Raw genomic sequence first — 13897 nt, 5'->3', positions numbered from 1 at the left:
ACATTTTTTTCCTTTCTGAGGTCATAGCCACTGTAAGTCTTTGCTTCTCTCTCCATCTGTGAGGCCATCTCCCTTTCTGTAGAGCACATCACCTTTACTGATGCACCTGCATCTGGTTCAGACTTAGTCACCCAGCCCTGAAATTATATCATATCACAGGTCAGTCTCTGAGTCTCTTAATGTGAGGTCTTGAGAGAAAAATCAACATGCCTTTGGTTGGATGAAGAACAATCAGCAAGGTGGTGGTGGTTGTGGTACAGGTGGTGGTGGTGATGGTGGAGGTGGTGGTGGTGATGAAGGTGATATAGTGGTGGTGATGATGGTGATGGTGATGGTGATGAAGATAGTGGTGGTGGTGTTGGTGGAGGCAGTGATGGTAATGAAGGTGGTGCTGGTGGTGGTGGTGTTGGTGGAGGTGGTGGTGGTAATGAAAGTGGTGCTAGTGGTAGTGATGGTGGTAGTGGTGGTGGTGACGGTGGAGGTTGTGGTGGTGATAATGGTGGTGGTGGTGATGAAGGTGGTGGTGGTAGTGTTGGTGGAGGTAGTGGTGATGGTGGAGGTGGTGGTGGTGATAATGGTGGTGGTGGTGATGAAGGTGGTGGTGGTGGTGATAATGGTGGTGGTGGTGGTGATGGTGGAGGTTGTGGTGGTAATGACGGTGTAGTGGTGGTGATGATGGTGGTGGTGATAAAGTTGGTGCTGGTGGTTGTGATGGTGGTAGTGGTGGTGGTGATGGTGGAGGTTGTGGTGGTAATGACGGTGGTAGTGGTGGTGATGATGGTGGTGGTGATGAAGGTGGTGGTGGTGGTGGTGTTGGTGGAGGTACTGGTGATGGTGGAGGTAGTGGTGGTAATGAAGGTGGTGATAGTGGTGATGGTGGAGGTGGTGGCGATAGTGATGGTGGTGATAGTGGTAGTGATGAAGTTGGTGATGGTGGTGATGGTGGAGACAGAGGTGGTGGAAGTAGTGAAGAGCTCTATGGTAGAGAGAATTTCCAATTCAGGGTGGTGATGGGAGGGTTTATTAAGAAAACATTAGGAAACAGAGAGGGTATTCCTGGTATCTCTGAAATAGTAATAATAATTTCCTAGGTCTGTAATAATGCAAAAATCAGAACTGGTCGAAACATAAAACTCAGGTAAAGAAAGCACATTTTAATCAAATTCCAAATCATATCTGTCCATAATATTAAACCAATTTCTTGCCTAGCCTTATCAGTCTTTGTGCATTTTTGTTGTTGTTGTTGCTGTTGTTTTGTTTATTTTTAGAAAAAGCCTCACTCTGTCACCCAGGCTGGAGTGCAGTGGCACGATCATGACTCACTACAGCCTTGATCTCCCGGGCTCAAGCAATCCTTCTACCTCAGTCTCTTGAGTAGTTGCTACCACAGGTGTACCACCACACTTGGCTAATTTTTATTTTTTTTGGAGATGGGGTCTCACTATGTTGCCCAGGATGGTCTCAAACTTTCTGGGCTCAAATGATCCTCCCATCTTAGCCTCCCAAATTGCTGGAATTACAGGTGTGAGCCACTGACCTTGGCCCATTATGCATGTATTGAGTTAGATTCCCTAGAAGCAGGTCCACAAATTGCACCACAGTTACCCTGAATCAGGCCAGGTGGCCAGCCTTTGAGACACCATGGTGGTTGGCCATTGGCTGCGGGACACCCTACCTGAAGGGAAGAGGTGTATGTGGTCTCCAAGACAAGACAGTCCCTGTCCTGCAGAAGGCCATAAACAGAGAAGAGGGCAGCTGTGACCCATCAGCTGCCAAACTCAGCAGCTTGCGGCTGGGTGCAGCTGTTAGGAGAGAGACCACAGTGCTTACCACACACAGTACAGCACAGAGGCTCAGCATGACTGGTACTGCACAAACCAAATGCAAGGTCCAGTGGGATCATCTCAATGCCACCTCCTCATTTTTCTGTACACCCTCCCCTAATGATTTGCTTCTGGAGCTCATCACTCTGGGCTAGACTCTACCATGGCCTCAAAATCTCCTGTAACCTGGAACTGCCTCCTTCTCCTGCCTCATTCCATGCCCTACTACAGCTGCCCATTCTCTCCAGTCACTCGGGCCTTCTCTTGTTTCTTCACTGGACCAAGTTCCTTCCTCTCCCAAAGCCTGCACACAGGCTCTTCCTACTGGTCACAGAACCCTAGAAAGCTCTTCCAGGCTTTATCCAGACCAGTCACTCCTGCCTTTGATTCCTAGGCTCAGAGGGACCTATCTTTTTCCCACTCCCACCCCCTTCCTTAGAGCTTTTACATCACACTTAAAAAATGACAGTTGTTTTGTGACCAGCCCTTTAATGTCCCTCCAGGATCCTACCACAAAATTTGTGATTTTTAAATGCTCAGTTTGTGACTTATTTGGGAAGGACTCAAGACATCAGTTTAGTGAGTGGTGACAGATACTTTTAATAACATTAGAATACATTGTAAGAGAATAGGAAATAAGAGAGTACAATGCACTTAGTAAAATGCATATTGTTGGTGACACTTTAATTCTGGATATCTATATTTAATTGTGCATGTGTTTGTGTGTGTGTATGTGCGTGCCTGTATACCAAATCATGATGTAAAAGCTATTCTGACTCTGGGTAAGAGTCATTTGAATACATTTGAAAGTCATTCTACTGAATTGTAGGCTCCATCTTTGATTAGATATGTGGCTTTGGACACATTACTTGACCCTTTCTGTGCCACAATACCCTTTTTATAGAGTCCTTGCAAGGATCAAGTGAGTTGAAATTCATAAGGTGCTTGGGAGAATGCCTGGCGCCTGTGGAAGTGCTGTGTGAGTATTACACAGCATTACATTTATTTATGCATTTTGTTCGTTACTCTGTCCTCCTTGCCTATCTTAGTGCCTGGCACACCCTAGCTCTCAACAATTGCTAACTGAACAAACAGCAAGGAGCCTGTGGCATGAGCCATGTTGTATGTACCTACGGGTGAGAACACGGCACATATGGATTCAGTGCGTCTTCTTAGTAAGTGGCTGAGGAGGTTTCAGGGTGATTTCGTGCTGGTGAATCTGCCCCTCTTCCTGCCCCCACCCCCCCACCCCACACTTCCTCTTACTGAAAGTCAGCCTGGGCCAGTATGTATTTATCGATGTGTCTGGCAACCTTTAAACATTACCTAAATAAGTAAAGGGAACCCAAGACAATGGGTGGGAATGTCTTCATTTATGAATGAAGTCAAGCAAACCTCAAGCATTCTTTCTATCCTTTTTCAGAAGATGCTCCTTTGGGGCCAAACCATAGGCAGCTGCACAAGGAGTTTACGATGTCTGATCTAGGCACAACTGAAGTGTTCATTTTATTCTTTTTTTTTTTTTTTTTTTTTGAGATGGAGTCTCACTCTGTTGCCCAGGCTGGAGTGCAGTGGTGCAATCTCGGCTCACTGCAAGCTCTGCCTCCTGGGTTCACGCCATTCTCCTGCCTCAGCCTCCTAAGTAGCTGGGACTACAGGGGCCCGCCACCACGCCCAGCTAATTTTTTGTATTTTTAGTAGAGATGGGGTTTCACCTTGTTAGCCAGGATGGTCTCGATCTCCTGACCTCGTGATCCACCCCCCCGCCGGCCTCCCAAAATGCTGGGATTGCAGGCGTGAGCCACCACGCCCAGCCTCATTTTATTCTTAAATCTTCCTCCACCAAACCTAAGAGAGACCCAAGGGAGGCGGCAGGAACTATTAACATTGTTGAGAACCAGATGGTTTAATTCAGAAGGACCAATTATATTTCTATTGTTCCAAAGACAAGAGTACAATTCTGAGTCCCTTTTCACTGGAAATAGGCTAATGGTTTCTTGGCTAATGGTTTCTTTCCCATTTTGACTGGCTGATCCAGGAATGGTCACTCATACATCACATCCAACTTTGCTCCCTGGCCGCCTTCTAGGGAAGCGGACCCTGGAATATGCCAGTGACTTTGCTTTCTTATCTCACGAAGGAAGAATTGGTGGACATTACATGAAGGCAGGTTTAAGGTTAACTAAAGGACAATTGAGTTGGCCGGTGAAAACCAAAACCTAAGAAAAAAGCTGTGGCAGTGTGAATGTGTATCACTGAACAAGTCCACCCGAGGACCAGATGACCATTTTTGTCTGTTGCAGGGATTTCCAACGGGGATGTGTTAGTCCACTTTTGTGTTACTATAAAGGAATACATGAAACTGGGTAACTTTGTAAAGGAAAGAGGTTGATTTGGCTTATGGTTCTGAAGGTTGTACAAGCATGGCACTAGTATCTGCTGGGCTTCTGGTGAGGCCTCAGGAAGCTTTCAATCATGGTGGAAGCTGAAGAAGGAGCTGGCACATCCCATGGCAAGAGAGAGAGCAAGAGAGAGAGGAGAAGGTATGGGGCTTTTTTGTACGAACTAACAGAGCAAGAACTCACTCATTACCGCAAGGACAACACCAAGCCATCCATGAGGGATCTGCCGTCATGACCCAAACACCTCCCACAAGGCCCACCTCCTACATTGGGAACCATATTTCAAGATGAGATTTGGAGGGGACAAACATCCAAACTATATCAGGGGATTCTAAGGTCTCCTCTTTCTCACAATTCTCAGTGCTGCAGTAATTCTGCTGACCTCATCCCCATAGTTGCCATCCTCTTGCAGGGGTGTAGGTTCCAAGGCTGGCCTCCATGGGGTGCCTCCACCCTCTTCTCTTGCTGTGTCTTTAATGTGATGTACCAGGTATGCCATTACCTTTATCTATGTGTTAGGTCCAAAGGCCTAGTCTTTCTTTACTCTGCATGTGAGAAGGTGCCTGTGCACCCTTGCCTTGGTGAGGGAAATGGCTGTGTTCTTTGACAAAGATCAGCTTCTCAAGGTACATGGACACCAAAGCTTATAACCTATTTATATATCAGAGCCTGTTGTCATCATTTTTGTGTGGGAGTAATTACCATATCTTAGATTTTTCTTTTTAAAGTTGAAGTTGGATTTGCACAAAATGTTAAGAGCATTTTTACAGCTTCTCTGTTGTATGAAGAATATGACTTTGAACATATGAATCTGGATAAAGGATATAATTTTGTGTAGGATGTTGATTCCAAATGAAAAGGTAGAGTTGTCATTTTAAATAGGAGTGGAATTTACTTCGTAGAAACCCACGTACGTACTAGATGGTTTAGTTTTTCCAAGTTTTCTTTGCATTGAAAAAGAAATGTTTATTTTAGAAAGAATTTCACACTTTATTGAATGCAGATAGCCTTCAGACAAATTCCACCATATCACTCCTTAAGTGTTCATTGAATAAATGAATCCATAACAAGAGTACTTATGTCTAACGTTTTTACAGTTTTGGAGGATGGGAGAGATAAAATTGTGATTGGTATGAATAAGCAAATGTTTTCCAAAATACCCAAACTATTTTAGAATTCATGAATTAAATTAAATATCTAGTTTTTCCTTGAAAAGAATTATCAGAGAAGAGATTGAAGGAAGAAAAATAAAACTCTTTTCTTTTGGGCACAAACATTTTAACACAAAGAAATACTCAGACCTGTCTGGTTTTATTTACTCAAGAGTTATAAAATGTTACTTTGGATTAAATTAGTCCAATTATGTATGCCTTCTATTGAATTAAGCACATATTCTAGAAGATGGATTATGTGTACATAAAATTTGTGCTAACTAAAGGAATGAAGAAATGAATGTATCTAAAATGAAAGGCATTGTTATTACTTTCTAACCTGATATAATACCACTCCTCAAAATGAAATACACAGAAATAAGTTTCTGAGAAAATTATATTTTAGAATTTGCTCAAGAATTGTCAAAATATACTCAAAACCGTATGAGCTGTGGTTGATGTAGGTTTTATTTTTCAGTTTTTATTACATGAGAAATTAAAACTGAGGGATTTAAAAACATATATTCATTTATTTAAACTTAATAAGCCAATCACATGTATACATAACTTTTTTAAATGAAAAGTATATTTTCCCAAACCAAAAAAAAAAAAAAAGTGATATAGGTGGTATTGATTCACATTTTTGCAAGTCTATTTGATGTTTGGTTTAATAAAAGATGCCTGGATTCTCATATCTGCTTCTACATTCAATCTGTTGTGTTATGTCATTTTGTTTGAAATATATGAAGAAAATCTGGCTGACTACAGATATACAGATGGAAAAGGGAGAAATATTTTAATAGCCTTCTCAGATAATTGTGGATAGTCTTTTTGGTTACCACATCAAATCTCAAAATGTAGTAATTCTTTAAATGTTAATTGCAATGTAAAATCTGAAACCATAACAATGATCTTTCTGTATTCTGTATACTCATGAGATTGAGAAACCAAATACTGATTTTGGATTATTAAGAAAAATTTGGAGTCCCCAGTTTTTCTCACATAACACTGTGAGAACTGTTGTTTTAAACCCCGCCCCCCTCCCCCCCCATTTTGCTGTAGTACTTTGGAAGGTTAAGTATAAAGGCGAGAAATTTTTTAAATACGTCTTAACAATCCCAGAAGACTTCTTTTGGAGATAATAACAAACACCAAATTTGATACTAAAAATTACATTGAAAGGTAAAGAACTCAGAACAAGGAAGGCAATCTTGAAAATGAATAACCTTGGAGAATGCAGTCCACAGTCCTGTTTTTTTTTTTTTTTTGAAATGGAGTCTCCCTCTGTCGCCCAGGCTGGAGTGCAGTGGCACCATCTCAGCTCACTGCAAGCTCCGCCTCCTGGGTTCACACCATTCTCCTGCCTCAGCTTCCTGAGTAGCTGGGACTACAGGTGCCGGTCACCACGCTCGGCTAATTATGTTTTTGTATTTTTAGTAGAGACGGGGTTTCACTGTGTTAGATCACCTTGTGATCTGCCCGCCTCAACCTCCCAACGTGCTGGGATTACAGGCGTGAGCCACCGCGCACAGCCCTCATTTTAAGAGTTATTGTACAGTTATCCTGTCATCAGGATAGTGCGATCTGGTTTCAGGATAGATGAATGAAACTGAATACAGTCCAAAAGCAGATCTGCATGTATGCAGAAAGATTAATTTTGACAAGTGTGCCAATGTCATTCAATGAGGGAAAGTCTTTTTTAACAAATCATACTAGAACAACTGATTATTTGTATAAAAACAATTGAAACTTTATCTATCCCTAACATGAAACTGAACAGAAATAGATGGATTTCCCTAACACGAAACTGAACAGAAATAGATGGATTACAGATGAAACATAAAAGCGAAAATTTTGAAACTTTCTATAAAAAACCTGAGGGGAACTTTTTTGTGATATATGTAGTCAAACATTTCTCAGAGAGATTGCAAAAACACTTTATTAGAAAAAAAGAAAAGTAAACTGGATTCATGAAATTTAAAAATTTCTATTCCTCAAAAGAGTGCTAAAAAATAAAAAAGCGCATCACAGACTAGGGGGAAAGTTCATAACCTATATATGACAAAGGACTCAAATTTGAATTACATAAAGAACAGCTACATTTCAAAAACAGTAAGACAGGCAATCCAATACAAATGTTCAGAGGACTTGGATAGATATGTGAGCCCCAAATATCTGAGACAGGTCTCAGTCAATTTAGGAAGTTATTTTGCCAAAGTTAAGGACGCACGCCAATGACACACCTGATGACATGTGCCCAAGGTGGTCGGGGCACAGCTTGGTTTTGTAGACTTTAGGGAGACGTGAGGCATCAATCATATATGTACACTGGTTCCATCTGGAAAGATGGGACAACTGGAAGCGAAGAGGGGGCTTCCGGGTCACAGGTAGATAGGAGAGAAACGGTTGCATTCTTTTGAGGTTCTGATTAGCCTTTCCAAAGGAGGAAATCAGATATGCATTTATCTCCGTGAACAGAGGGATGACTTTGAGTTCCGTCTGTCCTTTGTCCAGGAGGAAATTCCTTGTGAGGGAGGTGGGTCGCTTTTCTATCTTAGTAGCTACCACTTTTAGGAATAGAACAGGAGGCAGGTTTGCCCTAAGCAATTCCCTGCTTGACTTTCCCCTTTGGCTTAGTGATTTGGGAGTCCCAAGATTTATTTTCTTTTCACAGATATTTCAAAAAAGAAGATATAAACATGACCAAAAAAGACATGAAAAGATGTTTAACCCTGTTAGTCATCATGGAAATGCAAATTAAAACCACCATGCAGACACCAGAGTGGTTTAAATTTGAATGATTTCCAACACCAAATGCCAGAGAGGACATAGAGCAACTGGATGTCTCATGCTTACTGGTAGGAATGTAAAAAGGTGTAACTTCTGTAGAAAACTAATTGGTAGTTTCTTACAAATTAAATGTGCCCCTACCTTATGATCCAGCAGTTTAACTCAGGTAATTTCTCTAGCAGAAATGAAAACATATGCCTACACAAACTACTTGTACACTAGTGTTTATTGCAGCTTTATTTATAATAGCAGGAATGTTAAACAATCCAAAAATCCATCAACAGGAGAATAAATAAACAAATTGTGGTGTATTCATACTATGGAATAATAACAGTAGAAAGAAATGAACTAGTGGTACATACAACATGGATGAATACCAGAAATACTATGCTGATTGAAAGCAGGCAGATATGATATCTAGAAATCATATCATATGATATCTAGATGTTTCCTTTTTTATGAAGCTCTAGAACATGCAAAGCTGATCTATGGGAACAGTTCAGCATGGTGGTCTTTCTGGGTATGGGAAAGAGAATATATGCAAATAAACATGAAAGACTTTCTAGGTAGAAGGCAGTGCTGTATGTCTTTACTGGATGTTGGTTCCATGGGTACATACATTTTTAAAAAACATCACAGTATGCACTTAAGATCTGTGCATTTTACTATATGTAATTATACCTCAATAAAAATTTTTAAAAACCCTAATTATCACAACTGTTATGAATATTTTCTTGGTTTATTAAATGAGGCATTCAATCAAATATGCATTTTGATTGCATTATGAATATGAAACATGCAGATTACCAATTCATATTCATTTGGAAACCTACAGGCAGAAGGGAAAACTACTGTGTGTGACAGGAAGATGGACTTACCCAACCTTCAACGTTCTCAATCTCTTGTCTATTAACATGGTAATTGCCTTTAATGACTTTGTTCTCCTCGGTGTAATCACACAGGAAACTTTAGAAGGAAGATGCATAAATTATTCTAACTCCTGCCAGGGAAAGAATCCAGACTTTAATCAACTTCTGTGCATTTTATTCTTCATATTAAAAAGTTTCCTTTACATTTGGACTCAATCAACAAGCCCTCTTGTCTAGAAGAACAATCTTTGCTTTGTGCTCCCATCAGTAGGACGATGTCCCCAGTGTGGAAGACAAATGGCCTTCTTGTTCAAAGAGGGTCATCTATAGTACTGAAAGTTATGCAAACTCATCTGGTTCTCTCTGCCCTTTTCAAATAGCATCTCCTAACAGTATCAACACTACTTATGGTGCTAGTTTTATATAATTCTTTTCAGTGTTTGAAACATTATGCATTCAAAGCAAACATCTGGGAGGAAGATGGGAGAAGCGTTCTTGCCCCGGTTCTACAGAAGTAATTGAAGTTCACGACATTCAAGCTCATTCATCAGTAAATGAATTTGGGTCATGCTTTATGTCTGTTGTAAGCACAATGAAAATTTGCCTCTGTTCCTGAAACCTTTCTAGATTGAACTTCCCTCACTTTTTGAAAACCGTATACAACCCACACTCTCAATATTTGAGACACCAATGAGTTGCTGCTTTTAAGTTCTCTGACACAGTAACCCTGGCCAGGAATTGGATGGGAGACTTAGGTGGAATCCACCATGGAGCCAAGGAGGATAGAGAACAATGCATGATTTTGACAGGTCTTATTTGCAGTCTGGCCTACAAGCTGTGTCACAGTGAAGTAGGTGGTAAAACAAATGAACCCCCTTCCTTCTCATTCTGAAACAGGCTGCCTCTTCTATTGATCTGCAATTCAGCACTTACTGGGTTAAGGAAACACTAAACATAAATATTCTATTTAATTCTACACCACATTATTCTAAATGCTGATTGTCAAAGAAACTTCCTATACAGGGTATCTTTCCTGTCCAGATATTTCCAGGAGAACTCAGTGCACACCTATATTATAGGAAAAAATTATTTAAGATAGCACACAGTGTGGTGCAAAGAACTGTCACCAGTGTAGAATATGAATTTCAGCCTTGGAAAGAGTTTGGGGTCAGAAATGAGTCCAGGTATAAAGCCTAACACTGTTATGCCCAGACCGTTTATTCCCCGAAGAAGACCACCAGAGTCCAGAGTCAAAGCTAAGCAGCAAGGATCTTTATTACAGGTTCGAACCTGGAACTCTCCCTCGCTCGTGAAATGAGACGGGCAGGAGAGCTCCCCCACTGAGCTCCGAGCAGTGTTATATAGTCTAAGAAAAGTGGGCATAGAGTTATTATACAAATCAGATATATGATTGGTTAGTGTTTGAACAAGGCGATTTGGCTAACTATGATTGGTTCCCGCCATTTCTGATATTTTGGTTCAAACTTTGAGGCGGGAGAGCAGGTTTATGGCAGCAAGAGTTTATCTTACTTAAACACGTCTTGTGACCTTGCCTCAGAACTTACAAAATCTCTAGTATGTGCAAAACAAAATCTCTGGTACATGCAGAAAACCAGGTACTCACAGAACTTACGAAATCTCTGGTATGTGCAAAGATTAGAGAGCAGAACAAGGGTGTAGTGGGTGGGGGGCGGGTACACATCTATCTTTGTGTCCTTTCAACACAAGGACAGCCTTAGATCAATAACCTAGACAAATAGTGTCTTTAAAAATCAGCTTCCTCATCTGAAAAATGAAGATAATGATATAGTCCTATCTGTAACCAGGGGGAACCTTCCATTGAATTGCAGAATAAATGGAAGGCATTTTTTGAAGCTTAGAGTCATGTACAGCAAAACTTGTGGTTTCCACATGTTTTTTCTGTTGTTTCTCAGCCTTTCTGAAGTTGCTGATGGGTCTGGACTTCTTCTGGACTCATCTCTTGGGTTATATTCATCCTTTTAAATACCACAGGCTTCTTCTAATAAACTTTTCCTTAGAGGGCCATTGCTGACTTTTTGGGAGTTTTTAAGGTGCCTTTATTTTACACCATCTTTTTGAATGCTCAGTTTGTATACATGAATGCCCACCCTGACAGCAATGGTGTGTATATAAGCGGAAAAGAGAAAATAGGAACTGTTTCTTTCCCACAGAGGAGTCTTAGTTGCCAGTAAAATGAGAGGAGGAGATGTTTTGGCCCATAGAACGGAAGCGTCCAAGAGTCTGCCAAGACATGACTCAAGGGCACAGATACATCCTCAGGATCATCTCGGTTTCACTTTTTTCCCTTCTCAGTTCTGCTTTCTTTGGTGTTGGCTTCATTTTCAGAAGGACTTAGGTTCTCCCCTAGAGGTCTCCGGATGGCTACTCCTCCCCAGCTCCCGGCTTACAATCTGTCTTAGTATAATAGCTATCCAACTACAGAGAGAAATCCTCTTCCCCGATGGCACAAGCAAATGTGTGGCAATTAAGTCTCACTGACTGGAATGGTTGTCTGGCTTGGGCCCCTCATCATACCCACAGCAAACACAGTGACCAGGAGCAATTCAGGGCACCACTGTCTCAGGTCCGGGTCACATGGGACTTATGGTTAAAGGACAACCCCATCTAGACATTTCACAACAATTTCCTTTCTTTAGAGATTCAATGAAAAGTGTATGTCTTTCTTTGATGAAGGTAGTCAGGCAGCAATTCGTTTTTCAGACACTGCATGTTCTGGTTTTGGTTGATGTATTAGCATTCTATGTAACAAATTACCACAAACTCAGGAACTTAAAACAACACACCTTGCTTAGTTCACAGCTCTGGAGGTTGGAAGTCGGACATGGGTCTTACTGGGCTAACATCAAGGTGTCAGACGGGCTTGCCCTCCTGGAGGCTCTAGGGGAGAATCCTTCCCTTGCCTTTTCCAGCTTCTGGAACAGGAATCGCCCTGCATTCCTTGGCTCAGAGGCTGCTCCTCCGCTTTCAAAGCCAGCGCTCTTACTCTGACAATCCTGAGTCCCTATCGTCTTGCAGCTTCTGTATCTTTCTTAGACCTTTGATCATGCGTGCTTTACTCCCTTTCTCAATTCCAAACCAAGTAAGTCTTTAATATCACCAGCATTTTCTATCAAATATACTTGAAAATAGAGAATTTATTAAATTTGTTTAGATGTATTCTTTTAAGCCTCAGATGCATAATAATTTGATAAAATAGAGGCTAACCAACAAAACTATGTGTTATAAAGTAATGTAATGCATTTTTTTCCCTCAAGCCCAATTACTAACTCAAGTTTACAGAAATAATTTAGTTTAATTATCAAATCCCAGGAAGAAATAAGAGTAGAAATGAAAGATGTATGAGCCACTCTACCAATGAATGTGGTATTTGTTAATGCCTTCATTTTTAATAGGATTCTTTTGTTGCCCAAAAGAACATGTCTATGGATTCGTGGGATTTCTTAGAAACTGATTTTGCCCATGACATTAAAATGGTAGACAGAAGTTTTATCATGTTTATTTTATTTGCCAGTAATTAATGTGTCATGTGGTGCTTCATGCATGCTTTTTATTTTCCTTTTGCTCTTAGAAATTTTCTAGGAATCCCTTTTAGGAAATTGTATAGATTTAATGTTTAGCCTTGAATTATTACTTAGTACCGTGTCTTTTCAAATAGTACAGATAAAATAACATGTTTAAATTATTTTTAAAAATCTACCTACCCTTATTGAGTTAAAAGATACACATTGTGTTTTCTTTGTTTTACAAAGGACATCCAGTGCCTTAGAAAATGCCAATACTGAAAGTTCTATGCACTCCAAGGTCGCAGAGAAAGGCGGAGAACCTGCAATGTGCCTAGAGGATGTCCTGCATCCTCTACAGCCAGTGTTCCCTGCTCCTGTAGGAAACAGAACAGCACATTGCTTGCATCTTGCATGATATAGCAATTACCACGAGGCAGAAGAGCAGAACTGTCCCAAAGGTAACTTAATCAATGCATACTTTAGATGAGCCTCCAATCAGGTGAAAAAATGTCTTCCTATTGTAAAAAGCTTATTGAAAGGACAATAGGAAAATTGCAAGACTTCCTATGTTGGTGTCCCTATACTTGTCAGAGTGTTTCAGTGGTTTCATTTTATTCAATTATTAACTAAAGCATACAGCATTTTTGTCACAATATGGAAAATCTTTGGAGAGAAGTTAATGCATTAAGTCCTTGCTGCTTCTTTTATTATATATTCTTCTAAAACTGCTGAGCTAGTAGGATCTATAAGCACAAAGCAGTGTGTTAAAAATGGCCTCAGTTAAAAGCAGGTATAAGGCAACAGCAGCAAGAATTATGTAGCATTCTACAGACAAACTGTGTGATTTGAGGAGGAAGTGTGAAAATTTGCTCCTTTTTTCTTTTTTTTTTTTTTTTTTTTTTTTTAGAGAAAACACCCAACAGATGCTTTGAGATTTTAAAAACCTTTTCAGTTGCACAGGAAGAGAGTTTCTGCAGAAAGGTTGAAATTATAGAGCAATATCTAATGCAGACAATTTTGTGGTCAGACCCAGATTAGTGGTGCAGGGTGCTAAGGTTTGTACTAAGGATGTAAAATTCTGACTCTATAGGCAGATACATTGCAGGATGTAATAAAATGCAGGTATATACTTATTCTGATGAATGGTTCCAGAAGCAATAATTAAACTGGATTTCTGAAGTATTGTTTATTCAAGGAAATATTGTAATAGAACAACAGTTTTTACCCAGGTTTTTTAATTCTTCAAATATGGTGACTGTCCTACCTCCACCTATGGTCCATTCCCTCTTGCACTGGTGGTGGCTTATGTGTGACCTT

At 40.4% G+C, this 13897-nt stretch overlaps 1 long non-coding RNA gene across 3 annotated transcripts; it reads left to right on the top strand.

Moving 5' to 3' along the window:
• The first annotated feature begins 32 nt into the window (after nt 1-32).
• LOC135971082 (uncharacterized) lies at nt 33-9646 on the top strand. 3 transcript variants are annotated; one of them, XR_010587156.1, is made up of 7 exons: nt 33-254; nt 1092-1138; nt 2728-2802; nt 4587-4715; nt 8051-8234; nt 9002-9083; nt 9473-9646. It is a non-coding gene; the product is annotated as an uncharacterized lncRNA (long non-coding RNA). The 3 variants fall into 3 exon arrangements; XR_012414489.1 differs by lacking the exons at nt 1092-1138; nt 4587-4715 and having other exon boundaries at nt 33-260; XR_012414490.1 differs by lacking the exons at nt 1092-1138; nt 4587-4715; nt 9473-9646 and having other exon boundaries at nt 9002-9240.
• The last annotated feature ends 4251 nt before the right edge of the window (nt 9647-13897 follow it).

This window comes from Macaca fascicularis, chromosome 6, assembly GCF_037993035.2.
Source record: "Macaca fascicularis isolate 582-1 chromosome 6, T2T-MFA8v1.1".
In the NCBI taxonomy this organism is placed as follows: domain Eukaryota; kingdom Metazoa; phylum Chordata; class Mammalia; order Primates; family Cercopithecidae; genus Macaca; species Macaca fascicularis.
Note: the sequence above shows the minus strand (reverse complement) of the source record. Positions and strands in the feature narration are given on the sequence as shown.